Raw genomic sequence first — 13,872 nt, 5'->3', positions numbered from 1 at the left:
GCATCTCCCAAATGAAGCTCAGTGACATCAGTCATTGCCTGTGACCTCCATTCTACGTTCGTTTTCTGGAGGGAACACTTTTCTGTTAGAAAAGGAAATCTCACAAATAGTGGCCTTAGAGATCTTGGGTTCAAATTTCTTGCATTCCTTGGTTCAACTAAAGCCAAAATGTCATAAGTTTCGTCTTCGAACTCGAACCGGTCTTTGATCTGCTGGATCAGGACTATATAGTAGTTTCGACACGACTGGTAAAAGAGATCAATGTTATCACTTGGCTCTTGAGCATCCTCGAGTTCTTGCATGGAATCGGTTGCAGCTATTCCCACATATGTCTGGTTTAAAGGCAGGTACTCACTTGAAAGGTAAGGATCCAGTTCAGTAAACGAACCAACACTGCGAATATCGTCTAGTTTCATGAAGTTAGACGCAACATCATTCACAAGTTTGCTGACACTAAGCTTCAGGGAGTGAAGAAGTGGGAGTTCGGATTGAAAAACTGCATTGAATTCGTTGGAGAGGCCAAGAGAGTAGTCCATGAATTCAAGGTATGGCTTTGTCAACTTGCTTGGTAATGTCGACAAGATAAGGTCATTTGTTGCAGTTGGGTCTTCAAACGTGATTTCTACGAAATACTGAATAAGAGCAACCAGTCGCTCAATAAGCATCTTCACACAGGCCTGAAGGGATAACCAACGGGTCTGTCCTGGAGCAAGAATTCGGTGTGCTTCACATCGGAAGAACTCCTGAAATTCGGTGAACTTCTCTCGTCTGGAAGCGCTTCTTGAAAAGAGGGCATAGATATTTCGCGCCAAGTCTTCGAGTGTCTTGGGAGGTGACAAGCATGCATATGACGAGCATAAGTGAATAAGATGGCATGAGCATTTCACATTCAAGATGTGTGGCACCATGGCTTTCATAAGGTTTGAAGCAGATCTGTTGGCTCCAAACATGACGTTAGTTGTATCTGCACAAAATTCAACAATATTTTGCCAGGAATCGAGTTTTCTTCAATGACTTACTTGATGTGGTTGGTCAGGCCCTCAGCCGATCCATCACTACACTTAACCATATCCAATACTTCGACATGAAGTTTTTGATCTTTCTCGCTAAAAAATACAACCATGATAGCTAGCTGTTTATCAATAGTACGATCAGTGATTTCGTCAATTATCACAGAGAAAAAAGTGGTTTTGAGCAACTCGACTAACTGGTTCTGTAGCACCAACGAAAAATTATGTCGCAAAATATTTGTAGCTTTCTGTTTACTCAATGTGCCCCTGCCAGGGCCTGGTCTTTGGGAAATAACTTTATGAGGAGAGGAATCAAGCTGTCTGCAAGACGTAATGGCAGATTATGTTCTGCCAAAAATATGCAGATGCGCTGTTCAATTTCTTTGGAATGACTGCCTACAGTCAGAAGTTTTTCAATGCTGCCAGACTTCGTCTCGATTTCACTGCTTGCTTTCATATGCTGCTTGGTCAGTGTATGCTTCGTCAACTTTGATTCCCCACAAAACACACACTTCAAACAGAACTTACAGTATGGTATATAAGTCTTTTTCTTTGACTTGTTTGACACTCTTTTCTCTATCCAATTTTTACACATTGGTAACTGAAGCCACTTGTCAACAAACTTTTGCTCGTACGTTTTCTTTTGGGAATTCTGCCCTGAACCCTGCTTTTTTTTGGAGGAGTCACCAGGAGGTGAACTTCAGGAACATCATCATCTTCGTCATCCAGTCGTCTTTCGGGACTAGATACAATTTGAAGATTATCTTCCTTTGAGTCAGTACACTGGCTTTCAGACGAACTTTGCATGTCAATGATCTCTAGAAAAAGTGTTTTATTAGTGATCAAAACTAGTCTATTTCTATAATTACTTGTACAAGGATACACAATAACTACATCATGCTAAACTATGCTCATGGGTATTAAGGTGCATATCCTCAATTAACTTAAATTACCTCATGTATAATTCAAGTTTGCAGTATGGAGAACGGATGGACCGAAAGTTTGCAATGGTTGCATTTCACTAGTTAGCAAAAATCAAAACGAAGTATGCCTAGCTTGATAAATGATAATTAATTATTTCTTATGTTGTTTGTTGGTTGGCTTAGAAAATGATTAACCTTTACTACTGCACGCCAGCAAAAACGTAGGTTTTTCCATTAGTGCAGTAGATGTAAATAGTAAAGAGTTAAATTGTCTTTATTAATAAAGTAAGTATCAAATTAAAGAATCTTCAGATTTGGAACACCACTTTAAATGGAAAAAGAAATTTGTGACCCATTCTTCATTAGAAGAGCTTTGCTTTGATGTCTTCTAACCTAGGAGGGACCAACCCAACCAAAAACAACACAAAAGAAGTTTCTCTGTAAACCTAGCTTAACAAAATACTTTAATTTGCTACTTTCACATTGCTGCAGTCCAAGGCAAAACAGTAGATTTTACATGATTCCAAATGGCAAGTGGCAGGCAAGTGTACATGTACAAAAAACTAGACTAAATATTATTGTGTGAATCATCAGATTAAAAATAAGGGTACTCACAGCTAGTTTTAACAGAATGCAGTGTCCTTTATAGACAGTATGGATTGCAACTTTTCTTTTTTATGGATTACAAAGCCACAGTTTGCACCAACCCTAGCATCTGTCCCTAAATTTTGACACATAAACCACAGTCTGCTCATGTTGTATAGGAGGGTGACCTTAGATCAGTGTCTTTCTGGACCGTACTTGGTAGAAATAAGTCTTCCAACTTCCGTAAATGTCTTGTATACTTTCTTCTATGATCAGATTGTAGCTGGAGCCTTGTTTTTTTTAGCTAAGCAATGGAGAGTGCCATTTTGTGTCAGGATGAAACATCAACACCTGCCAATTATCAAGTCAAAAACTGTTCTTTCATGGTTTAAATCATATTTTCTTACTTCATAATTAAATTTAAGCCCTTCTGACCTGTTTAAAATTAATGTAGTCACAAAATCAATTAAAATATTCATTTCTTAAGTAGCAGAATTGCTTTTTCTTTTTTACTCCTAAAGAGGTCAGATGCGTTTTAACTGGACTGTACAATCATAGAAGGGAATGTATAAAAGTGAAAGAAATTTTTAGAATTGAAAAATTATAGTTTCTGACCTTTCAGCCATCAACCTAAGGTCACCTCCATGGGCAGCTGGTGCTGCCCAGGCTCCCGGCTAAGGCAACAGGTGCTTTATTTGGATAGTCCCCTATGGATTTGCATATAGATGACCACGGGAAAAAGAGGTCACCAGCAGATTGAAAGAATCCCTAATGCTAAGTGCATAGGTCGCATGCTCCTATTCTATAATTGCTGCCTAACCAATACTCTTTATGTTGGGCAGTTTACACCCAATCAAAGGCATTGCTTAAAAATAAACTAAATACTAGGCTACCTAAACTAAATTACTAAATACCTAATGAATGAAAATCCAAGGGATTAAAGTCGTCCCTTTCTAATGAATGTCATTCCACGCTTTAGCTTTTTTTGTAATTTCGCGCTGATCTTTGCAATATAAGCCAGTGTTGCGACATAAGAATCTTCAAGAAGACTGAGCATAATCTGCAATCTATAAGAATTTGTCAGCCTTCGTTTGAAAAATTCGAATTTTCCCTGAAGATCCCTAAAAACCCTTACTTAACCCCAGATTTCCCTGAATCCCTAGATTCAAAATAAGTGTCCCTAAAAGAAGTGATTTTCCCCTAAAATAGGGTAATCTCCCTAGAAGTGGAAGCCCTGGTGGGGAGGGGCACTTGATGAGTCTTAACAAATTTGTGAATGCCGAAAGGCAGACTAGTCTACACAATTGTTGTATGTTTTAATATTTCAAGATTACTTATCTAGATATTAATATTATTTAGATACTATCTTACTTATCAAGATATTAGGGTTGTCAGACAAGTAACCCTGGAAAATGCGAGATAATTGAAGTCGTTTATGAACAAAAATCCAATCTTTTCAAAAATATAAAACAAATTGTGAACTTATGGGCAAATAGTAAAAAGGGACAAATAATTGTGAAATATGGCACAACTTCCAGGGGCGTCTAAATAAGCTATGTTTATAGGGAAGTAGACGTGATTAGTGTTGTTAGTCGCCTAGTTGCCTGCAGTCCTTCAGTTGACAAGTGGTTGGCTAGATGTTTGTTGTTATCTTTTGCAGATTACATCCAGGGAAGCTACTTTTCAGCGGGTAAGGGCTGCTCGAAGGCACTCTTGGTGCAATAGTGTGCCAAGTCCTAGGCGCTCTTGACTCCCAAATCTCTTAGGGCCCTCATTCCTCCCTCGTCTAGGAACTGTATTTCCATTCCAGTTTAGGGGATTCCTCTAAAATGAGGAGTTTTGAGATCTTACAGGGGCAAATCCTTTCATTTGGGGACTCCATTGGTTTCTAGACACAATACTCAGTCTGGGAGGAGAACACGATCCAAGAGACAATTCTCTGTGTGAAGGGAAAAGAGAATCAACAAGCGATTCTCCAAGTGAAGGGAGACCAAGAAACGGGTCTGTGAGGAGGGAGAAGCCTGGAGTCTAAATGCAAATATAACACAAAATCCCTGTCATTTACCACCTCAAAGTCTTATCTTCGTTGATACATTCGGGGAGTCTGAAGTATGGCATTCTAACAGCTAAACTAATGATTCCTCGGTCTAAAATGACTGAAATACATTCTACAACATATTTTGGCACAAGGAATTGGTGTGATCAGGACGGGCTCATTTTTCTTTTGCAGGCCTTCCTCCAGAACCGTCCTAAATTTTACACAAGTCTATTTTGCCTCCAGAGGGAGAAGACTTTGTGATGGGCCAATGGGCCTGTACGAAATTGGAAGGGAAATGATTCTTGTATTTATTTGTTAAGCCCTTAGATGGCGTAAAAGCGATTCAAGTCCCAGCTACATTTAGTCCTCTTTTGTTTCGTTTTAAAAAGTAACTATTTCCTGGATTTATTATCCTTAGAGCATAGCCACGTAATTTATTTAGGCTAAAAAGTAAAAGGCAAAGCATTGCTCAAGAAATGTGAACAAAATTAACTCTTTCTACCAAGTCCTTCTAGCTCGACTTCATCTTATAGGACTTTTTTTTTCATTTCTTTTGCTTTTCTACAGTGGCGTAATTTCGTCAAAATCCAAACTTGAAGGGGATGGAGGAGCAAAGATGGAACCCTTTGTCCAAAATAAAGTGAAAATAGCAGTAAAAACTAAAAAGAAGCCATTTGGTACCACAGAGGCACTATTTAGTACTCTAAAAAAGCTGTAAATTTACTTTAAAAAAAAAGAAAAAAAAGAGATGTGTTTCTGTAGATCCTTAAATTTATAGGTTTATATTAGTTTAGACTCAATTTTGGAAGAAACTAAATTTCAGAAGGGGGTAGGGGAATGAGGTTTGGGGGAGGGGAAAAACAAGGTTTGGGAGGGGCAGTTGCACCTTACAGCTCCATAACAAATTACGACCTTACTTTTCTATGGTCAAACCTTAGAGTTGTTTAATAAGCTTTGATCAAATTCTCCTATAAAACTGGAGTTCTACTTGAAGGCCATCTATTCTTCAAGACAGTCTTCTGGGCTTCATGGTTAGTAAGAAGATGGAATTATAGAATTACTCAAGTAAATGATAAATGAAAAGGACAAATACTTATACAATAAAGTAAGCAATCATTTATTTGATAAAGTCTCACTGTTTCGTGTCTGTGTATCTTTCTTAGGTGATTGAAAATTCAGCTTTTGTTTCCATATTTGAAGCAAAATTAATAATCTCTTAATAAAACTTGCATTGTTACCATGTAGTATATATGGAAAACCAGTTGTTTTAATTCAGGGAAGGAAATTTTCTCTACAAGATGTTTTTCCTGCATTCCTCCTCTTAGACTCAAAAAAATCTCTTCGTGGTATTATCATTGAAAAGGGGCTTGCTTTTTTTTCTTTGTATTTTTGTTAAAGAAATTGAAAAAACAACGAGATTCCCCTGCCTGGAATCTGGAGAATACTGGATTTCACCCCCTCTCCCCTTCCCCTTGGGCTGTGTGTTTACAAATCTATTTTGAGCAAGGAATACAAAAAAAAAAAAAAAAAAAAAAACATTGGAAACTTGTTTAAATGCATTGCGCTACGTTTTAACGAGTCGGACAAAAATATCGGGGATTAGCTCATTGGGTCCAGCCTTGTCCCCTAGTTTCCATGAATTGGCGCTTTTGATCAATACCAGTGGTGTCGACTGGTGGATTGACAATTTTTATTGCAAATCAGGGTGTTTTTTGGGGTATTTTTGCAAAAGAAAGTAAAAAAAAAATAAAACAAGAGAATTGTTCTCTCTGGATTTCGAAAAAAACTCTTCTCTGTCCCCCACCCCTTTAATTGCCGTGAATTAACGTTATTCATCAATGCTGGTTCCGATCATTGTCAGCTAAAGGGCCAAGAGAATATTATCTCTGGAGTGACAATTTTGTCCAAGTCTTGATTGGAAAATTTACCGTTTACCATCAAAATTTAAAGATAAACTTTGATATTATGGGAAATGTTTCGTACTGTTTACAAAAATCTAAAAACAAAGTGATAAGTTAATTGAATGTTATTTGAGAATTGGAACCGAAATAAATTTTGTGAAAAACTTTGTTACTCGTATTCTTATAATTGTTTTGACAATCCTTGTTAAAATATTGCTTCTCGGCCTTTTGGCTAAGATCAAAGTGTAGTATCTGTTCTTATCAGCTTAATATCTGATACTGTCCCTACATGGGGCCCAGAATATTAAACTGATTTTTGGAAACCGGAGGGATGTCGGGGCTTGCTCCGCTCCCTTCACGCGTTGGCCCGGTATTGCAGTACCTTCGGGATCGGCGCACCCCTTTCGAGGGGAAACCAAAGTCCATGAACCCTAACCAATGGTGGGTACAACACGTTATTCAATGTGAAGAGGGGCCCTGCCGTTAGTTACTTAGTCCTTGAATACATTGAAAATCATTTTTTTTCATATGAAAAAAAGAAGAAACACTGTATAAAATTTATAACAATTAATGGTGAAAAAGCCAATGGGCGGACGCCATAATTAATTTAAAGTGCCCAAGCTGGATCCAAGTTCCCATGCATCCTTATCGAAAATAGTTCGTAATTATAAACTGCTGAAATTTAAATTGAGCCAATATTCGATAAAATGGCTGATGCAATTGTTTTTGGCCTCAGGCGGCTTGGTTCTACGGTTAGTTGTTGATAGTAGTAATGACTAAAGCCCCTCCGCCCCCCCCCCCCCTGTATGATTGTTAGAGAGAAAATAATTGGCAAAGTCAGTAGAACGGTCACTGGGTTCTCAGAAATTAGAGTTTCAACTTTTCAGTCAAATTGATAAGAGAGTGAGAAACCCCTGATTTTCTTTTCTCAAAAAGGTAAACTTGCATTTAAACAATCTAGAGGCTTGCATATGAAAATGAAATGGGGCATTCCTATTTTCAAAAATAATTCAGAGACTTGATTCACTGCTGAGAAAAAAGTTTTGTAAAGCTGCATCTGTTTAATAAATTAAAGTTTCTGAGTGGCATTCAAAGCAACCGGATTTATGTCGAAAGAAATAAGTAAAATGTTAGTTTTGAACAATTCATACTTACCTGGCTGGGGAGCTGCCTTGATCATGAAGGAGGCGCTCCCAGGGTGAGGCCTTTCCATTGCACTTCGGATTGGCTGACCCCTGTGATTACCCCAAATGGGGGTAACTCAACAGCGTAATTTTTGGTAGTGGGGGACTGCGTTCGCGCGGACCCCTGTTCACACATTGAATAGGTTTCTTCCTTTGAGCCCGTACTATGTTGTAATTTTGTGAACTGAAAGGAAAAGTATGCAAATTGATAATGTTTAAACCAAGTAATTTAGAACATCTCTTAAATAAACACATTTTGTTATTCTTAGTCTTGTATTAAAGCAAATGATGAGGTATCAATGACCAGTCGCCTTCCTCCAGAACCGTCCTAAATTTTACACAAGTCTATTTTGCCTCCAGAGGGAGAAGACTTTGTGATGGGCCTGTACGAAATTGGAAGGGAAATGATTCTTGTATTTATTTGTTAAGCCCTTAGATGGCGTAAAAGCGATTCAAGTCCCAGCTACATTTAGTCCTCTTTTGTTTCGTTTTAAAAAGTAACTATTTCCTGGATTTATTATCCTTAGAGCATAGCCACGTAATTTATTTAGGCTAAAAAGTAAAAGGCAAAGCATTGCTCAAGAAATGTGAACAAAATTAACTCTTTCTACTAAGTCCTTCTAGCTCGACTTCATCTTATAGGACTTTTTTGTTCATTTCTTTTGCTTTTCTACAGTGGCGTAATTTCGTCAAAATCCAAACTTGAAGGGGATAGAGGAGCAAAGATGGAACCCTTTGTCCAAAATAAAGTGAAAATAGCAGTAAAAACTAAAAAGAAGCCATTTGGTACCACAGAGGCACTATTTAGTACTCTAAAAAAGCTGTAAATTTACTTTTAAAAAAAAGAAAAAAAAAGAGATGTGTTTCTGTAGAAATTTATAGGTTTATATTAGTTTAGACTCAATTTTGGAAGAAACTAAATTTCAGAAGGGGGTAGGGGAATGAGGTTTGGGGGAGGGGAAAAACAAGGTTTGGGAGGGGCAGTTGCACCTTACAGCTCCATAACAAATTACGACCCTACTTTTCTATGGTTTCAAACCTTAGAGTTGTTTAATAAGCTTTGATCAAATTCTCCTATAAAACTGGAGTTCTACTTGAAGGCTATCTATTCTTCAAGACAGTCTTCTGGGCTTCATGGTTAGTAAGAAGATGGAATTATAGAATTACTCAAGTAAATGATAAATGAAAAGGACAAATACTTATACAATAAAGTAAGCAATCATTTATTTGATAAAGTCTCACTGTTTCGTGTCTGTGTATCTTTCTTAGGTGATTGAAAATTCAGCTTTTGTTTCCATATTTGAAGCAAATTTAATAATCTCTTAATAAAACTTGCATTGTTACCATGTAGTATATATGGAAAACCAGTTGTTTTAATTCAGGGAAGGAAATTTTCTCTACAAGATGTTTTTCCTGCATTCCTCCTCTTAGACTCAAATAAATCTCTTCGTGGTATTATCATTGAAAAGGGGCTTGTTTTTTTTCTTTGTATTTTTGTTAAAGAAATTGAAAAAACAACGAGATTCCTCTGCCTGGAATCTGGAGAATACTGGATTTCACCCCCTCTCCCCTTCCCCTTGGGCTGTGTGTTTACAAATCTATTTTGAGCAAGGAATACGAAAAAAAAAAAAAAAAAAAAAAAAAAAAAAAAAAAAAAAAAAAAAAAACATCGGAAACTTGTTTAAATGCATTGCGCTACGTTTTAACAAGTCGGACAAAAATATCGGGGATTAGCTCATTGGGTCCAGCCTTGTCCCCTAGTTTCCATGAATTGGCGCTTTTCATCAATACCAGTGGTGTCGACTGGTGGATTGACAATTTTTATTGCAAATCAGGGTGTTTTTTGGGGTATTTTTGCAAAAGAAAGTAAAAAAACAAAAAAAACAAGAGAATTGTTCTCTCTGGATTTCGAAAAAAACTCTTCTCTGTCCCCCACCCCTTTAATTGCCGTGAATTAACGTTATTCATCAATGCTGGTTCCGATCATTGTCAGCTAAAGGGCCAAGAGAATATTATCTCTGATTTAAGATGTTATCTTTTCTGATTTTGGCTTTTTGAGTGACAATTTTGTCCAAGTCTTGATTGGAAAATTTACCGTTTACCATTAAAATTTAAAGATAAACTTTAAAATTATGGGAAATGTTTCGTACTGTTTACAAAAATCTAAAAACAAAGTGATAAGTTAATTGAATGTTATTTGAGAATTGGAACCGAAATAAATTTTGTGACAAACTTTGTTACTCGTATTCTTATAATTGTTTTGACAATCCTTGTTAAAATATCGCTTCTCGGCCTTTTGGCTAAGATCAAAGTGTAGTATCTGTTCTTATCAGCTTAATATCTGATACGGCCCCTACATGGGGCCCAGAATATTAAACTGATTTTTGGAAACCGGAGGGATGTCGGGGCTTGCTCCGCTCCCTTCACGCGTTGGCCTGGTATTGTAGTACCTCCGGGATTGGCGCACCCCTTTCGAGGGGAAACCAAAGTCCATGAACCCTAACCATGGGTACAATACGTTATTAAATGTGAAGAGGGGCCCTGCCGTTAGTTACTTAGTCCTTGAATACATTGAAAATCATTTTTTTTTTCATATGAAAAAAAGAAGAAACACTGTATAAAATTTATAACAATTAATGGTGAAAAAGCCAATGGGCGGACGCCATAATTAATTTAAAGTGCCCAAGCTGGATCCAAGTCCCCATGCATCTTTATCGAAAATAGTTCGTAATTATAAACTGCTGAAATTTAAATTGAGCCAATATTCGATAAAATGGCTGAAGCGATTGTTTTTGGCCTCAGGCGGCTTGGTTCTACGGTGAGTTGTTGATAGTAGTAATGACTAAAGCCCCTCCCCCCCCCTGTATGATTGTTAGAGAGAAAATAATTGGCAAAGTCAGTAGAACGGTCACTGGGTTCTCAGAAATTAGAGTTTCAACTTTTCAGTCAAATTGATAAGAGAGTGAGAAACCCCTGATTTTCTTTTCTCAAAAAGGTAAACTTGCATTTAAACAATCTAGAGGCTTGCATATGAAAATGAAATGGGGCATTCCTATTTTCAAAAACAATTCAGAGACTTGATTCACTGCTGAGAAAAAAGTTTTGTAAAGCTGCATCTGTTTAATAAATTAGAGTTTCTGAGTGGCATTCAAAGCAACCGGATTTATGTCGAAAGACATAAGTAAAATGTTAGTTTTGAACAATTCATACTTACCTGGCTGGGGAGCTGCCTTGATCATGAAGGAGGCGCCCCCAGGGTGAGGCCTTTCCATTGTACTTCGGATTGGCTGACCTCTGTGATTACCCCAAATGGGGGTAACTCAACAGCGTAATTTTTGGTAGTGGGGGACTGCGTTCGCGCGGACCCCTGTTCACACATTGAATAGGTCTCTTCCTTTGAGCCCGTACTATGTTGTAATTAAATAAAAAAAAACAAGTTTTTTAAACTGTAAGTAAGGAGCGACAGTAAAACTTAAAACGAACAGAAATTACTTCGTATATACAAAGAGGCTGCTTCCTCATCAACGCCTCACTCTTTACGCTAAAGTTTGACTCTGTCTCTCAATTCTTCTTTTTAAAACAGTAAAAAAACTTTAGCGTAAAGAGCGGGGCGTTGATGAGGAAGCAGCCTCTTTGTATATACGAAGTAATTTCTGTTCGTTTTAAGTTTTACTGTTGCTCCTTACTTACAGTTTAAAAAACTTGTTTTTTTTTTATTTAATTTCTGAACGTTTTTGAAGTAATGCATGTTATTATGTTCCAGCTGTACTTTTTAAATTAAAAAAATACTGTAGTGTAAAGAGTGAGGAGTTGCGCAGGGGACAACCTCTTTCATTTACGGAATAATTTTGTTCGCTTTAAGTTTTAATGTCGCTCCTTACTTTCCGTTTAATTTTTTTTTATTTAATTTCTGAACGTTTTTGAATTAATGCATGTTTTATTTTGTCTCTCCACAATAATTAATTCATGAATAATTAATTATTAATTGTTAATAATAATTATACGTAAATGACGAATTAACTTATGTAACAAACTTCTATATGTGTATTTACGTATATGACGCGGTTAGCCCCCTTCGTAAATATTTCTCTCTTTACACTAAAACTTGAATTTTGTACCAAATGTTTAAGAATGATCCTTGAATCACAAAGGACGCAGAAAAACTAGTCTAAACAACAAAAAAATACTTTAGCGCAAAGAGCAAGGTAGTTTGGATGAGACAAAGCCCCTTTTCTACGTAATCTTTTATGTTCATCTAAGTTTTAATACTGCCCATGACTTTCAGCTAAAAAAATTTTTTCTCATTTTTTTTATAAAATATTGCAAGAAAACACGCCTTCCCCCCTTCATGGAAATTCTCTTCCCTCGTACAAAATTCCCCCATAGAAATATCCCCCCACGTAAACACAATTCCCAAGTCGAATTCCTGCAGGACCTGACGTATGATTTTGCATTTTGAAGAAAGATTATCAAGTCCTAAATATAACTAATTGACCTATTCCAATAATAAAATGGCTATATTTAAATAAAAAAATAAAAAAATAGCGTATAAGCGAGCTATTGATGAGAGGCAGCCCTTTTAATACGTATTATTAAATGTTTGAATTAAGTTTTAATGTTACTCCTTAAGTAAAGTTAAGAAAATACTATATTTTTATGAAACAATTGATCGTTTTTTAAATAATGTTGTTAAACCCATCTCCCACTCCGAGGAAAATTTCATTTTCCCACAGGATATTTCTCTAATGAAAGATTCTTTCACGTAAATGAAGTGCGTAGTATTTGCAGAATTAATTTTGCAATGCATAGTAACAGAACGCGTTTGAGGTAGAAATTTGTTATATGTACTCTTAGTGCATAAATTGAACAATTTTCAATTGAATGAATGAACGAAAGGAAATATCTTTGCCCTCAGCCATATCCAACTCATTTCAAGACTAGACGTTAATAAGTAAAGATATTGCTCTTTGGGTAAAAAAAAAATGGCTACCTTCAATTCAATGGTAATGTATTTTCAATTTATTGAGTGTCATAGACGTATTACACTAAACACATTCAAGAAGTGAATAAATAATAATCTGGAAAATATATATAAAAATATGATGAAAACAAAAATTATAGTAAGAAAATAATGGAAACTACAACCAAAAACCGAATCAGAATACAAACTCTGTACATAAGCTATTTAATTAAAATATATCACCTTGTTATTCATGTCTTTGAGACGTAAACTGTACCTAATACAGAAAAGTAATCATATGTTATCGCACGGTCTAATACGTAAATATCTAATGAGCTTTTCATAGTAAGTAAAAATTTGAAATTTTCTGTATAATGTTACAAGCGTACGTTTTTTAACTGGCAACCCCCCCCCCCAACCCACTCGTTCCCCCCAAAAATTGTAAATTTATCTGTTATAACAGTAAAAACCTTAATTTAAGAAAAAAATTAAAGTAGTTTATGAACTGTTGTAGCATTCTTCATATTTTCCGTTTATTTAAGGTACCAAAGTAGAAGTTAATACTTCGTTGCCTTATCCCTCGCTTCAAATCCTACGATTGCCATTTCAATTTTAGAATTTATCTTTCAATAATATATGCATATAGTTTTTTAATTATTTATAGTTAAAAAATATATAATACATATGTAGCTCATTGTATATATTGTCAATGAGTTTTGACACCCGTTAATTATGTTTTATGTTATTGTTTCTTCCGTATATAAATGGGGCTGTTCCCTCCTCGACGCCGGTCTCTTTGTGCTAAGGTTAAACTCTTTCTCACAACTCTAATTTTTATAGCACTAAAAAATATTTAGTGTACAGAGTGGGGCGCCGAAGACGGAACAGCCCCTTTCATACACGGAATAATTTCTGCCCGCTTTGTTTTAATGACACTCCTTACTTGAATTTGAATTATGGTTTTTTGTTTTTTGCTAAATGGCTTTCTCATAGCTTTGATCGGACGATTTTGATAAGAAAGGGATGGAGGAGGAGGCCAAGTTGGCCTCCAATGTCGGTGGAGGTCCTGACGCAAAATTTGGCTTTCTTAAGAACGACCACCATGTCCTAAAAGTAATTAATTAACCTATTCCAATAATAAAGTAATCTCCTTTAAAATGCCAAAAAATAGCGTAAGAGCGAGCTATTGACGAGGGGCAGGCCCCTTAAATACGTATTTTTTTATTTACGTATTAATTTGTAATGTTACACCTTGCTTAAAGAAAAAAAAC

At 36.3% G+C, this 13,872-nt stretch overlaps 4 non-coding genes across 4 annotated transcripts; all 4 read left to right on the top strand.

The window, feature by feature from the left end:
- Positions 1 to 6,669: 6,669 nt before the first annotated feature.
- On the top strand, positions 6,670 to 6,861 carry LOC136040507 (U2 spliceosomal RNA). Its single transcript, XR_010620784.1, has one exon. It is a non-coding gene; the product is annotated as a U2 spliceosomal RNA (small nuclear RNA).
- Positions 6,862 to 7,604: 743 nt separating this feature from the next.
- Positions 7,605 to 7,768, top strand: LOC136040424 (U1 spliceosomal RNA). Its single transcript, XR_010620715.1, has one exon. It is a non-coding gene; the product is annotated as a U1 spliceosomal RNA (small nuclear RNA).
- A 2,153-nt stretch (positions 7,769 to 9,921) lies between these two features.
- Positions 9,922 to 10,113, top strand: LOC136040504 (U2 spliceosomal RNA). The gene has a single exon (XR_010620781.1). It is a non-coding gene; the product is annotated as a U2 spliceosomal RNA (small nuclear RNA).
- A 734-nt stretch (positions 10,114 to 10,847) lies between these two features.
- LOC136040470 (U1 spliceosomal RNA) lies at positions 10,848 to 11,011 on the top strand. Its single transcript, XR_010620754.1, has one exon. It is a non-coding gene; the product is annotated as a U1 spliceosomal RNA (small nuclear RNA).
- Positions 11,012 to 13,872: the final 2,861 nt, after the last annotated feature.

This window comes from Artemia franciscana, chromosome 20 (assembly GCF_032884065.1).
Source record: "Artemia franciscana chromosome 20, ASM3288406v1, whole genome shotgun sequence".
Taxonomy (NCBI): Eukaryota; Metazoa; Arthropoda; class Branchiopoda; order Anostraca; family Artemiidae; genus Artemia; species Artemia franciscana.
The sequence above is the reverse complement of the archived record's forward strand: the minus strand, read 5'-3'. Positions and strand labels throughout refer to the sequence as shown.